The 12,718-nt window shown below is 48.2% G+C and overlaps 1 protein-coding gene across 1 annotated transcript in view; it reads right to left on the bottom strand.

Moving 5' to 3' along the window:
• Nucleotides 1–10,428, bottom strand: part of LOC137541628 (gastrin/cholecystokinin-like peptide) — a 36,386-nt gene extending 25,958 nt beyond the window's left edge. Inside the window, exon 1 of the mRNA XM_068263026.1 lies at nt 10,300–10,428. The gene's annotated coding sequence lies outside the window, so the exon portion shown is untranslated. The remainder of the gene's footprint in view (nt 1–10,299) is intronic.
• Nucleotides 10,429–12,718: the final 2,290 nt, after the last annotated feature.

Here is a 12,718-nt window from a genome sequence, read left to right as displayed (position 1 = left end):
TGGTTTGCTAGGCACTGTACATACACATGTCTATCTCATCATGTCACATGTCACCTTGGGTATCCTTTAATCATTCTTATTCAATTTTATTTATAAAGTGCTAACATATTACACAGCACTGTACAATAGATAGGGGCGACATTACAGCATTAAATTATGTTACAGAGGGACATTATAGCGCTCAACAAAGGTACACAAAATAGTGATGTAACAAAGTAGGGATAAAAATAGTCAAAGTCACTAAGTTCATATGGTGGCAGAGAAAAGTGTACAAGGAGGAGGGGTGAACCAAATAGGCTTACAATCTAAGAGGTGGGGGAGAGGGATACATAGGGGGGGATGGGGTGCATGTCCAAGGGACGGGGTTGGAGCTATGATGATGACGGGTAAGTAATGGTTAATAGATGGGTCTGCTTAAAGCGGACCCAAACCAAACATTTTTTAATTCAGAATATTTAGTTGCACCACTCTGACACATACAGAGATAAATAAACACTCCTTCAAGCCTATGAGCATTTCAGTGCCTGCTTTTCACCCTCCTCTTTGCATAACTAGGGTTATACTGGGGGCAGCCATTAGCAATTCCTCCTTTGCTGGACACCATCTACTAAACCGGATTCTGTCCCGGCAATATGAAAGTAAGTGAGGGGTTCCTTCAATAAATGTAAGATATTTTATATTTGTCATCATGCAGCCGAAAAAAGGCTGCTATTTATTATTATAATTTAGAAAATAGATTTTATTTATGAAATCTTGTATTTTTAATTTAGGTCCACTTTAAAGGAGTTGAAAGTGGTGGTGAACATGATGGCAGGAGGGAGTTCCAGAGAGAAGGGGCTGGTAGAGAGAAGTCCTTGAGCCAAAACGCATTAAAACGCACCCAAACACAATTTCTCTTGTGCTTCCCAGATATTTCTCTTGTGCTTCCCAGATATCTCCTCCATGACCAGGGCCGGGTCTCTGGAAAGGCCACAAAGGCTTGTGCCTCGGGTGGCTGCAGCCCTTGGGGGGGAAGGAAGGTGGGAGGCTGGACATAGAAGAGAGGCATGTGGAACAGGAGGCTGCAAATGAGAGCAACACATAGAAATAGGGGCACTGCTGCCCAAGGGAACTGAATGTGACAGAGGCTGCTGTACATAGATAATGCACATGGAAAGGTGGGGTTGCACATGGAGTGAGGGGCACTGTTGCTCATGGAAAGGGAGCAACAAGAAGGCTGGCCGAGGGGGGGGGGGGGGGGGCAGATTGATGTGTGAACAGATAGACCATGAGACAGATCCCTTTGTGTTTGAGTCTGATTAGAGAGAGATGCGTTGACTGTCCATACACCACAGAACGATTCCCCCAAGTGTAAACTGAACCAACCCCCCCCCCCCCCACCCGGTGTGGGGTAAATTCTCAATTGCGCAAAGGTGGATCAGCGCATCACCAAGCCGCCTCCGAATGTCCACCAATCAGAGGTGCGCCGAGCCCCCCCCCCAAGAAACTACAAATGCACCTTGAAACCAAACAGAAGCTCTGCATAAACATCAATAAGCAATGCTATTACATGGGAGCAGCTGACCAAAGTCACTTACATTTGTACATGGAGAGGGAAGGAACAGCGCTACTTAAAAACAGATTGCATCCTTATGACTACCTGCTTGAGAGTGCAAGCCCCACTTGGAGGCGGCCTGGTGATGCGCTGATCCACCTTTGCGCAATTTTGAATTTTTAATTGGTAGCGCACCCAGGCTATGCATATGCATAATTTAGGATTAGTTAGTGTTAGGGCCCCTCCCATGGGGGATAACTTCTTCGCAGTGGGAGGGACAAGTACTTAATAAGTTGCATGCAAGCTATTACGGAAACCAACATCCTCCAATGGTAGACTGGTGCATTTTATTTGAATGCTGGGTGTGTATTTTATCCCACTAGTGGGGCTTGCACTCTCAAGCAGGTAGTCATAAGGATGCAATCTGTTTTTAAGTAGCGCTGTTCATTTCCTCGCCATGCGTAAATTCTCACTTGTCTCGCTGCCGCGATTCCTTTAAATTCCCATAAAAAGGCCCCTTTGGCTGTAAAAACGAAGCTCCGCCTCTGGCCGTGATAAGCTCCACCCCTTGCCAGGGAAGGTCCTCCCACACACGCAGGAAGCTCCTCCCCATCTGGGACACTTTAGAGTGGTGCCATACAGGAATCCTAGTGTAACTATCCCCTTAGCTGTGTGGGAGCAGGTATGATAGTGTCTCTCTGACAGCAGTGACCTGTCCCTCCTCCAGCATCTACAGTAACCTCTCCCTCCCCCAGCACCCACAGGGGCCTCTCCCTCCACCTAGGACCCATACTGACCTCTCCTTCCCCAGCATTAGCACTGCAGTGATCCTGCCTCCCCCAGCACCCACACTGACCCCTCCCTCCCCCAGCACCTACATTGACTTTTCCCTCCCCCAGCAGCACCCTTCCTGTCCCCAGCAGAACCCTTCCTGTCCCTAGCAGCACCCACAGTGACCTCCTCCAGCACCTAAACTGACCTCACTCTCCCCAGCACCCCAAATGACTTCCCCTTCCTGCAGCACCCACACTGACCTCTACTTCTCCCAACATCCACCCCTTCCCCCATAGCTGGCACCCAGTACTCGGCATTTGCATTCAGCACCCACATGACAACCAATACCCCCCTAGCCAGAAATGAGGACAGGGGCATGCAGGGCGAGGGGGGGGGGGGGGACGTTGGGGAGTTGCGAAGCCCCTTTTTTTAAATTTGAGCACCCCCCACTTAAGGACCCTGTCGAACACTATTACCAACGCACACTCGATTGACCACTTTAAACTGAGATTTTCACGTGTGCGTGATCAATGCATTGGACTGATTTCATCCCAAAATCGATCGAATGGTCAGTCGGGTGGACAAGTTGCGACACTGATTTTCATCCGATTTGATAGAATTATTGATTCGGATGGTTGATCGAGCCACACAATTACTAGATATATGGCCAACAGTAGCATAATTACAATCCGTGGGGCTCCCCTGCGAAACTTTGAGGGGGCCCCCCAAAGTTCAAACAATACAATACAATACAATAACATTTCTATAGCGCTTTTCTCCCATAGGACTCAAAGCGCTTAGGCTTTCTCAGATTCAGTAATTAGTAGGATGAAGTATTCACACAACAAAAGTTATATTTCTGCAATCGTTATCTTCCCGTTTAATTGGTATGCTTGCTGATTCCTTGCAAAAGTCTGCCTTACAATTTGGGACTGCAATCGTTATCTTCCCGTTTAATTGGTATGCTTGCTGCATACATTGCTACTAAGATTGTTTAATATAAATTTAAGTAGTTCAGCAGTGTTTGTAAATTCCCATATTACATCCTGTGAATCCTTGTGTTCCAGCCCAGTGACCACCAATTATTTATTACAGGCCTGTTTTTTGGTAGCCACTCCCATCCCCAGCTGAACTGTTTTCTCAATTTCTAATTGAGAATCACTTCCATTTCAGCCATGGCAGCTATCATACCTATTTAAACACTGCAAGAAGGTCACTTGTGGCCTAGGTCATTTGGTGCCATTTAATTCCCAAGTGCCATTTATTACAAAGTGCTTTGCAACAACTTACCAAGAATTTACCAAGAATTCACCCAGGAATTCAAACAGGAATCAACAGCCAAAGGACTCTGCTGGAAACTACTACTCTGCATCCACAACTGCCTCCAATGCTGTTGCTCAAAATGCCACTGCTGGACATATGTTGCACTACCAAGTAGACTCTTTATGTACACAGGTTTGCTTGCACTAACTGCATACTCACATAAACTGTTTAGGAGTTGGAAATTTCCTGCTGATAATCATTGACACTTACCATGTTTACTGCACTTTTTCTTATGTTCTGCCTGTCTGCAAACATCTACAAGTTGCATTGCAATATGCATCCTCCCAGTGTACCTCACTCCATATTCATTTCATCTGCTCTGCTCTGCTCACCTTACTCAGCTTCTCATGAACTGTTAGCTCTCCTGAAATCTCTCTCTCCCTCCAGCAGCTCAAAAACCTCACAAACATTTAAATCCCATTCACATTTGCTTACTCTCTCCCTCCTACTCTTACTTGCTGCTGGTGATATATCGCCTAACCCTGGGCCACAGCCTGCTGCCAGACAAGCATCCCCTGCTGACCCGCTTCACAGCTCTCTGTCCACAAATAACTTCAACACCCATCCTCGCCCCAACCTCATTTCCATCCATCCCACTCACAAGCACATGCTCCCCCTACCCTGCGGTCTCTGGAATGCCAGATCCGTCCGCAATAAACTTACAGAGGTCCACAACCTCTTCCTCTCCAAATCCCTCACCATCCTCGCACTCACTGAGACATGGCTCACCCCCTCTGACTCTGCCGCAGAGGCTGCCCTCTCATACGGGGGGCTTCACCTCAGTCACACCCCCAGACCAGACAACAGGACCGGGGGAGGGGTGGGTCTGCTCCTCTCCCCATCCTGCACATTCCGTGTCCTCACTCCACCTTCCTCCCTACAATTCACATCATTTGAGGCCCACACTATCCGCCTCTACAATCCCCTCCCAGCCATTGTTGCAGTCTTATACCGCCCTCCGGGCTCCACACGACAATTTCTCGACAACCTTGCCTCCTGGCTCCCACACATCCTCTCCTCTGACCTCCCCACCATCATCCTCGGGGATTTCAATATACCCATCAATGAACCCAAGAACTCTGTTGCGACCCGGCTACTCACCATAGCCAACTCACATGGCCTAGTACAACACACCAACGCCCCCACTCACACTGCACGTCACACTCTCGACCTTATATTCACTAAATCCACCACCATTGCAGACCTCGACATCGCACCATTTCCACCCTCAGACCATTACCTTCTCGCCTTCAACCTCCTCACGGAAGGCACCTCCAAACTACCCGCTCACCCACCTGGTCGATGGCAGCGAGACCTACGCAAGCTCAACCCTGGCGTCCTTGCTGACTCCCTCCATGGCCTATCCTCCACTCTCCCCACCCTAACCTGTCCTAATCTTGCTGCAGCTCAGTATCACCAAATTCTCTCATCAGCCCTAGAGAAAGCTGCTCCACCAATATTCCGCCGCAACCGACCCCCTAACCCCCAGCCCTGGCGCACTACCCATACTCGCAACCTCCAGAGGTAAACACGCGCCACTGAACGAAAATGGCGGAAAACTCGACTAAACCAGGATTTCCTACAGTACAAGACTAACCTGCAGCAGTTCCACACTGCCCTTGCTCATGCGAAGCAGGAATACTTTACCAAGCTCATCGGAGCACAAGCTTCCAATCCCCGGCGTCTTTTTAGCACCTTCAACTCCCTGCTTAAACCCACCCCCCCACCTTCTGTTTCTTCCCTCTCTGCCACAGATTTAGCCACCCACTTCACCAACAAAATAGTCTCCATCCGTCAGGAAATATCCAATCTTCAATCTTCACCTCCCACCTGCTCACAACCTACTCCTTCTCCACCCTATCCTCCCCTCACCTCCTTCACTCCTACTACCACTGAGGAGGTCAACCACCTACTGCAGACTTCCCATACCACTACCTCCCCCCTTGACCCTATCCCTTCTGATCTACTTCAGCCTCACTTCACGGATCTGGCCCCAGTCCTCACTACCATGTTTAACCTCTCCCTATCCACAGGCACCTTCCCCTCAGACTTCAAGCAGGCCACTGTACTGCCTCTGCTCAAGAAACCCTCCCTCGACCCCTCGCTACCCTCCAACTACCGCCCGATCTCCCTCCTCCCCTTCGCCTCAAAACTCCTTGAGCGTCTGGTTCACAAACGCCTGACCCAGTACCTCAATGCCAACTCACTACTAGACCCACTGCAATCTGGATTTCGGCCTGCCCACTCAACCGAAACGGCTCTCACCAAAGTGGTCAATGACCTTGCCTTAGCTAAAGCTGAAGGTAAATACACCATTCTCCTCCTCCTTGACCTTTCAGCAGCTTTTGATACAGTAGATCATCCCCTACTCCTCCAGTCCCTCCAATCCATGGGCATTCACGATCTCGCCCTGACCTGGCTTTCATCCTACCTTTCCAACCGCTCCTTCACGACCTCCTTCAATGAGTCCTCGTCCACCCCCAACCACCTCTCAGTGGGAGTCCCCCAAGGCTCGGTCCTTGGCCCCCTACTGTTCTCCCTATACACATCCTCCATTGGCAAGGTTATCTCCTCCATGGGTTTTAACTATCATCTGTATGCAGATGACACTCAAATCTATCTCCACACCCCTGACATATCCACCACTACCATGGACAAGGTCTCCTCCTGCCTATCTGCCATCTCCTCCTGGATGTCCGCTAGGTTCCTAAAACTAAATCTAGACAAAACGGAATTTATGATCTTCCCACCCCGGTCATCCCTGGACCTCCCAGATGTGCAGGTCACTGTTAACCACACTACTATTCACCCTACCTCTCAAGCCCGCTGTCTGGGTGTCACCCTGGACTCCGCACTCTCCTTCACTCCCCACATCCAAAACCTCACAAAGTCCTGCAACTTCCACCTTCGTAACATCTGTAAGATTCGCCCTTTCCTGACCCCTGCCACCACCAAACTCCTCATCCATGCCCTCATAATTTCCCGCCTCGACTACTGCAATGCCCTTCTGTCTGGACTCCCTAAGACCCGAATAGCCCCACTGCAGTCCATCATGAATGCGGCTGCCAGAATTATCCACTCCTCCCATCGCTCCACCAGGGCGGCTCCCCTCCGTGAATCCCTCCACTGGCTTCCTATCCAGTCCAGAATCAGATTCAAGATATTGTGTCTGACCTACAAATCCATCCACAAAACCTGTCCAACCTACATTTCTGATCTTACTCAGAGATACACACCAAGCCGCTCACTCCGCTCCTCCAATGAACTTCGCCTGACCGTCCCCCGCATCACCCAGTCCCATGCACGCCTCCAAGACTTCTCAAGAGCCGCTCCGACACTATGGAACTCCCTACCTCCACCCATTAGGGCAGCCCCCTCCTTCAACACCTTCAAGAAGGCCCTCAAAACTCACCTTTTCACTCTTGCCTACCACCCCTCACAATTGCTCTAAACCCACAGCCGAACTCTGGTCCCCTACCTCTCGTGTCCCTACCTCTCCCTCTAGATTGTAAGCCTTTGGGCAGGGTCCTCACTCCTTTTGTGTCCTACCTGATCATGCACCTCTATTACTGTGCACCCATGCTATGCATTTGAGTGAACCTAACTTGCCTAACTCCATGCTCCCATCCAGTGACTGACTAAGCATTACCTTGTACTCATACTGTGCTGTGTGATCTGGTTTTCTTGTATTCCTGTATTGTCATATTGCTGTTTGTCACCCCTAAATATTGTCTGTAACCTAAATTAATGTCCAGCGCTGCGTAATATGTTGGCGCTTTATAAATACAACAAATAAATAATAATAATAAATAAATAAATGCCAGACTGAACAGGTGGGTTTTCAGTCTGGATTTTAACACGTCCAGGGATGGGGCTGTCCTGATTAGTGTTGGGCGAACAGTGTTCGCCACTGTTCGGGTTCTGCAGAACATCACCCTGTTCGGGTGATGTTCGCGTTCGGCCGAACACCTGGTGGTGTTCGGCCAAACTGTTCGGGTTCGCCCGAACGGCTCATTGCCTGGCCGAACAGGGCCCCTGTTCGGCACGAACAGGGCCCTGTTCGCCCGAATACTGGCCCCCTATGGGGTCGCAGGCATAAGGGGGGAGCATGCCCCGATCGCGGGGGGGGGTCGGAAATTCCCCCCACCCCCTCCGCTAGCGCTCCCCCCTCTGCCCGCTTCCCCATTCAAAAGTTAGGAAGTGAAACTGTACCTGTGCGGCCGGTAGTGGGTGACTGGCAGTGGGCGGCACTATGGAGAGACTGAGGAGGAGGAGGAGTCCGGAGAGTGACGCGTTGAGGGAGGCCGGGCAGTGGGCGGATCAGCAGTAGTACCGTACTACTGCTGATCCGCCCACTGCCCGGCCTCCCTCAACGCGTCACTCTCCGGACTCCTCCTCCTCCTCAGTCTCTCCATAGTGCCGCCCACTGCCAGTCACCCACTACCGGCCGCACAGGTACAGTTTCACTTCCTAACTTTTGAATGGGGAAGCGGGCAGAGGGGGGAGCGCTAGCGGAGGGGGTGGGGGGAATTTCCGACCCCCCCCCGCGATCGGGGCATGCTCCCCCCTTATGCCTGCGACCCCATAGGGCCCCCAAAAGCGGGATGTTCGGGGAGTTCGGGGTTCGGCCCGAACATGCCGAACATTGCGGCCATGTTCGGCGAACTTTCCCGAACCCGAACATCCAGGTGTTCGCCCAACACTAGTCCTGATCTGTTGAGGTAAGGAGTTCCAAAACGTAGGGGCAGCATGACAGAAGGCTCTGGGACCAAAAGTTTCCAAGTGGACTCTGGGTATGACTAGATTATTAGAACCTGTGGATCTGAGAATGCGGGGATTGCTACGCAGCTGTAACATATCTTTCATGTATCCAGGGCCTAGATTATTTAGGGATTTAAATGTCAGTAGGCCGATCTTGAATAGGACCCTCCATTCTATAGGTAGCCAGTGAAGGGAATGCAGGACTGGCGTTATGTGGCAGTGACGGGGTTGGTTGGTTAGCAGTCTGGCAGCAGTATTCTGTATCAGCTGTAGGCGGTACAAGACCTTTTTTGGAAGGCCAGTGTAGAGAGCATTGCAGTAGTCCAGTCAGGATGTGATGAAGGCGTGGACTAAGGTTGGCAGATCTTCTGGGGGTATGAGGTGCTTGATTTTTGCAATTTTCTTCAGGTGAAAATAGGATGATTTCACCACAGCAGAGATTTGAGTTCTGAAGTTTAAATCCCCATCAATTAGAACTCCCAGGCTACGCACATGATCAGAGCTGCGTAGATCCGTGCCTCCTATTCCCAGTGGTAAAGACTGCAAGTTAAGTTGTTTTGTTATCATGCTCTGCCCTCCAATCAGAAGGACTTCAGTTTTGTCTGCATTTAGTTTCAGCCAGTTGTCATTCATCCATTGCTGTAGTTCACGTAAGCAGGCGTTTATAGTTAGAGTTGGGTCTGTCACACCAGGCTTGAAGGAAAGATATAGTTGGGTGTCGTCTGCATAGCAGTGGTATGTCAGGCCATGTTTTTGGATTAGTTTTCCCAACGGTAGCATGTAAATCGTGAAAAGCAGGGGAGAGAGGATTGAGCCCTGGGGCACCCCATACTTAAGTGTTACAGGGGTGGACAGGAAGGGCCCCATAGACAATTTGTGGGTTCTGCCACTCAAGAAGGATTGGAACCACTGAAGTACTATGCCATCAATGCCGCAGTATTCCTGTAGCCTGTTTATCAAGATGTCATGGTCAACTGTGTCAAAGGCTGCAGAAAGGCTGCAAACCCCTTCCCTTGGTGCCCTTCACAGCATTGGGGACAGGGCCAATCTCATAAGGGTCATGCAAGTGTGACCATCATGATTGATCGTCACACCCATAACAAGTGCAGCCACAAAACACCTGATGTGAAGTATAGTCCCCTGTATTGGACGAAAGGAAAGGTGAGTAGTTGGGGGCCCCCCACAGCTCTAGGCCCCCCTGCTTTCGCTGCTCCCCTCTAGTTACACCTCTAATGGCCCACTGTACAGTTCAGGCATAAAGATATGCATACCTTCCAACTTTTTGAGATGAGAAAGGGGGACACGTACGCCACGCCCCCGCCACACCCCTGATCATGCCCCCACCACACCCCCTAGTCACGCATACCATAAAGATTTAATTCAAAAAAATATGTTGTTTTATAATTCAGACCACACTGGTCCTCTCTATCCTGGTTCATTTTCATTCATATTAACATTTTAAAATTAGTAATATATAAATGTAAACAATGGGAATAAAGTTTAGAGTCAATCAAACACATTTTTAGTAGAGAATTATATATATTTACATAGAAAGAGGGACAAAGTCCTGAAAGAGGGACAAATGAGGAGGAAAGAGGGACAGGGTTCTCAAAGAGGGACAGTTGGGAACTATGGATATGTATAAAAAAGCATATTGTAACCAAGCGATACTGAAAGCCACCACAAATGGAATGCTTGTTAGCATAGAATGTCAGCAGGAATAATCCTAATGACTGTTGAAGTATGGGGCGCCGGCCTGCTCTCAGCCCTGTTACCGGGCGATGAACAAGCGCAGTGTTATCAGCCACTTGTCACCTCACATCGTTCCTCAAACAAAATGGCCCTTTGAAAAGGTCTCCTGCAGAAGTAAAACAGAATCTTTTCACGCCGTGCAGACCATTAGTCACCTCTGTGTTTGCCCGGAAGTGTTCATGCATCAGTTTACAAGCCCCAAGGAAGTGGTCTTATGTTCGGACCTATTAGGTGCGCAAAACACAAAATGTTTACATCATGATGTCGCCCAGATCTAGGCAAACTCTCGTGATGCCAAAATAGCAAGTCCTTTTACCAGCTGTGGCCATGGCAATAAGCAAGCAAGCAGCTGTATCTGGAAAGAAGCAGTTGAATGCATATGGTATGGAAGGAACACGTGTGACAGGACTAGGAGGAGGTCCAGTCTAATTTGTGGATGTCACCATCAGAATCTCGGATTTAAGTTGGTACCTGAAGTGAGAAACGTGTAGAGGCTGCCATATTTATTTCCTTTTAAACAATACTAACTGCCTGGCAGTCTTGCTGATCTTTGGCTGCAGTAGTGTCTAAATCACGCACCTGAAACAAGCATGCGGCTAACCTCATCAGATTTTTATCAGAAACATCTGATCTGCATGCTTCTTCAGGATATATGACTAAATTCGAGGCAGAGGGTCAGCAGGACAGCCAGGCTACTGGTATTGTTTAAAAGGAACTAAATATGTCAGCTTCCATACCCCTCCCGCTTCCCTTTTTAGAGAGGAGCTGTCAGCAATACTATCTCAGAAAAAAACACATATATAAGTAGATAAATACTTGCTCTACTTGCATAACATATGGATTGCGCTGTCCACGTTTTGATTTTAGTGATTTTTCTATAGTAAAAAAGAGAAAATCCTTCTTAGGATTCTCCATTTTAACTGTGTCTATCTTGAAGCCAATCCTGATGTCATTTCCTCCCTTACTCCCCTCTGCCTGATTGTGTATGCATTGCCCCGCCTCCTCCCAGTCTTCAGGCACTCCCACCCAGCTCTGCAATAGAAAGTGCATTGTCTCAGCATGAGAAATATTGGCCAATCAGAGAGGAACAGGGGTGTGGGAGGGGAAAACTAAAGGGAAAGAGGCTTCAGCCAATCAGGCTGCATTAGTTAAGTCTGAGGGGAAAGTAAGGCAACAAAAAAGACAACCCAGCATGCCCTGCAACTTCCTTTGTGCGGCAGACGTACCAAATAAGAGCCACGGAAACGGGGGAAGCTGTTTTATGGATAAGAAAACTAAGAGTGATTTTTAACCATTTCACAACTGAGGGGTTTTACCCCTTGAGCACCAAAGCAATTTTCACCTTTCAGCGCTCCTTTATTCATTCGTCTATAACTTTATCATTACTTATCACATATAATTGTATTTGACCATTTGTCCCGGTTATAAAACCATTTAAATGATGTCCCTATCACAATTTTTGGCGCCAATATTTTATTTGGAAATAAAGGTGCATTTTTTTCAGTTTTGTATCCATCCCTAATTACAAGCCCATAGTTTATAAAGTAATAGTGTTGTACCCTCTTGACATAAATATTTAAAAAGTTCAGTCCCTAAGGTACCTATTTATGTATTTTTTTTATTGTAAATTTTTTTTTTTTTAATTACAAAACAAAAAAAATTGGCGAGTGTGGGAGGTAATGAGTTAATTTTTTGTGTAAAAGTAGTGTATTTGTATGTGAAAAATGCTTTAGTTTTACTATTTGGCCACAAGATGGCCACAGTAACATTTTATTTATGCGACCTGCAAGCATCCGGAAGTACGCTTGCAGGAAGTACAAAGAGGCTGGGAAGTTTTTTTTTTCTTCACAATGATCGCTGCTTCTCGTAGAAGCAGCGGATCATTGCGGGGGCTTAGATCAACGAACGGGAATGGATTTTCCCGTTCATTGATCTCCGGGCGAGCGGGCGGCGGCGTGCATGCAAGCAAGAGTGCGTGCATAAGCGAGCGGGAGCGCGGGAAGTACGGATTTCTCCGTCCCTGGTGGTAAGAGGATGGAAAAAGGGACGAAGAAATCTGTACGGGTGGGGGTGGTTAACTGGTGGTTTGCCTGGTTAGCATCCTTATTATTACTTGTTTACCAGATAAAAATAAAGAATTGATTTTTTATTTTATGCCCGACTGTTACACTTTAAAGCGCACCTGAACTCAGAACTTCCTCTCTGCTCTAAAAGAAAACCAACAGTATATCAACCTTTAAAGAAAAACATTTCTTTGTTACAGCTGCTGATACAAGTCCTGCAATAAATCTGCAGTGTCTACTTCCTGCTTTCATGGAAGCAGACATAGAGTTAACATCTTGTATTTACAAATTAGCTGCTCTGCCGAGGCAGCCAGCTGATGGATCAAATTACAGTTGTGATTAGTTGCAGATGACGGGGGAATAAGACAGGCTAAGCTGTCTACATACATACAGGGTGCAGCTCTCTCTGTTTTTCTTCTGTCCCGTGCAAGAGTTCAGGTCCCCTTTAAGAAGGCAAGTGAGCTGTTTAGATTTTTCGGACCTTTACGCACTGAATGCACCGACTGCATCT

Source organism: Hyperolius riggenbachi, chromosome 12 (genome assembly GCF_040937935.1).
Source record: "Hyperolius riggenbachi isolate aHypRig1 chromosome 12, aHypRig1.pri, whole genome shotgun sequence".
Classification (NCBI taxonomy): domain Eukaryota; kingdom Metazoa; phylum Chordata; class Amphibia; order Anura; family Hyperoliidae; genus Hyperolius; species Hyperolius riggenbachi.
Note: the sequence above shows the minus strand (reverse complement) of the source record. Positions and strands in the feature narration are given on the sequence as shown.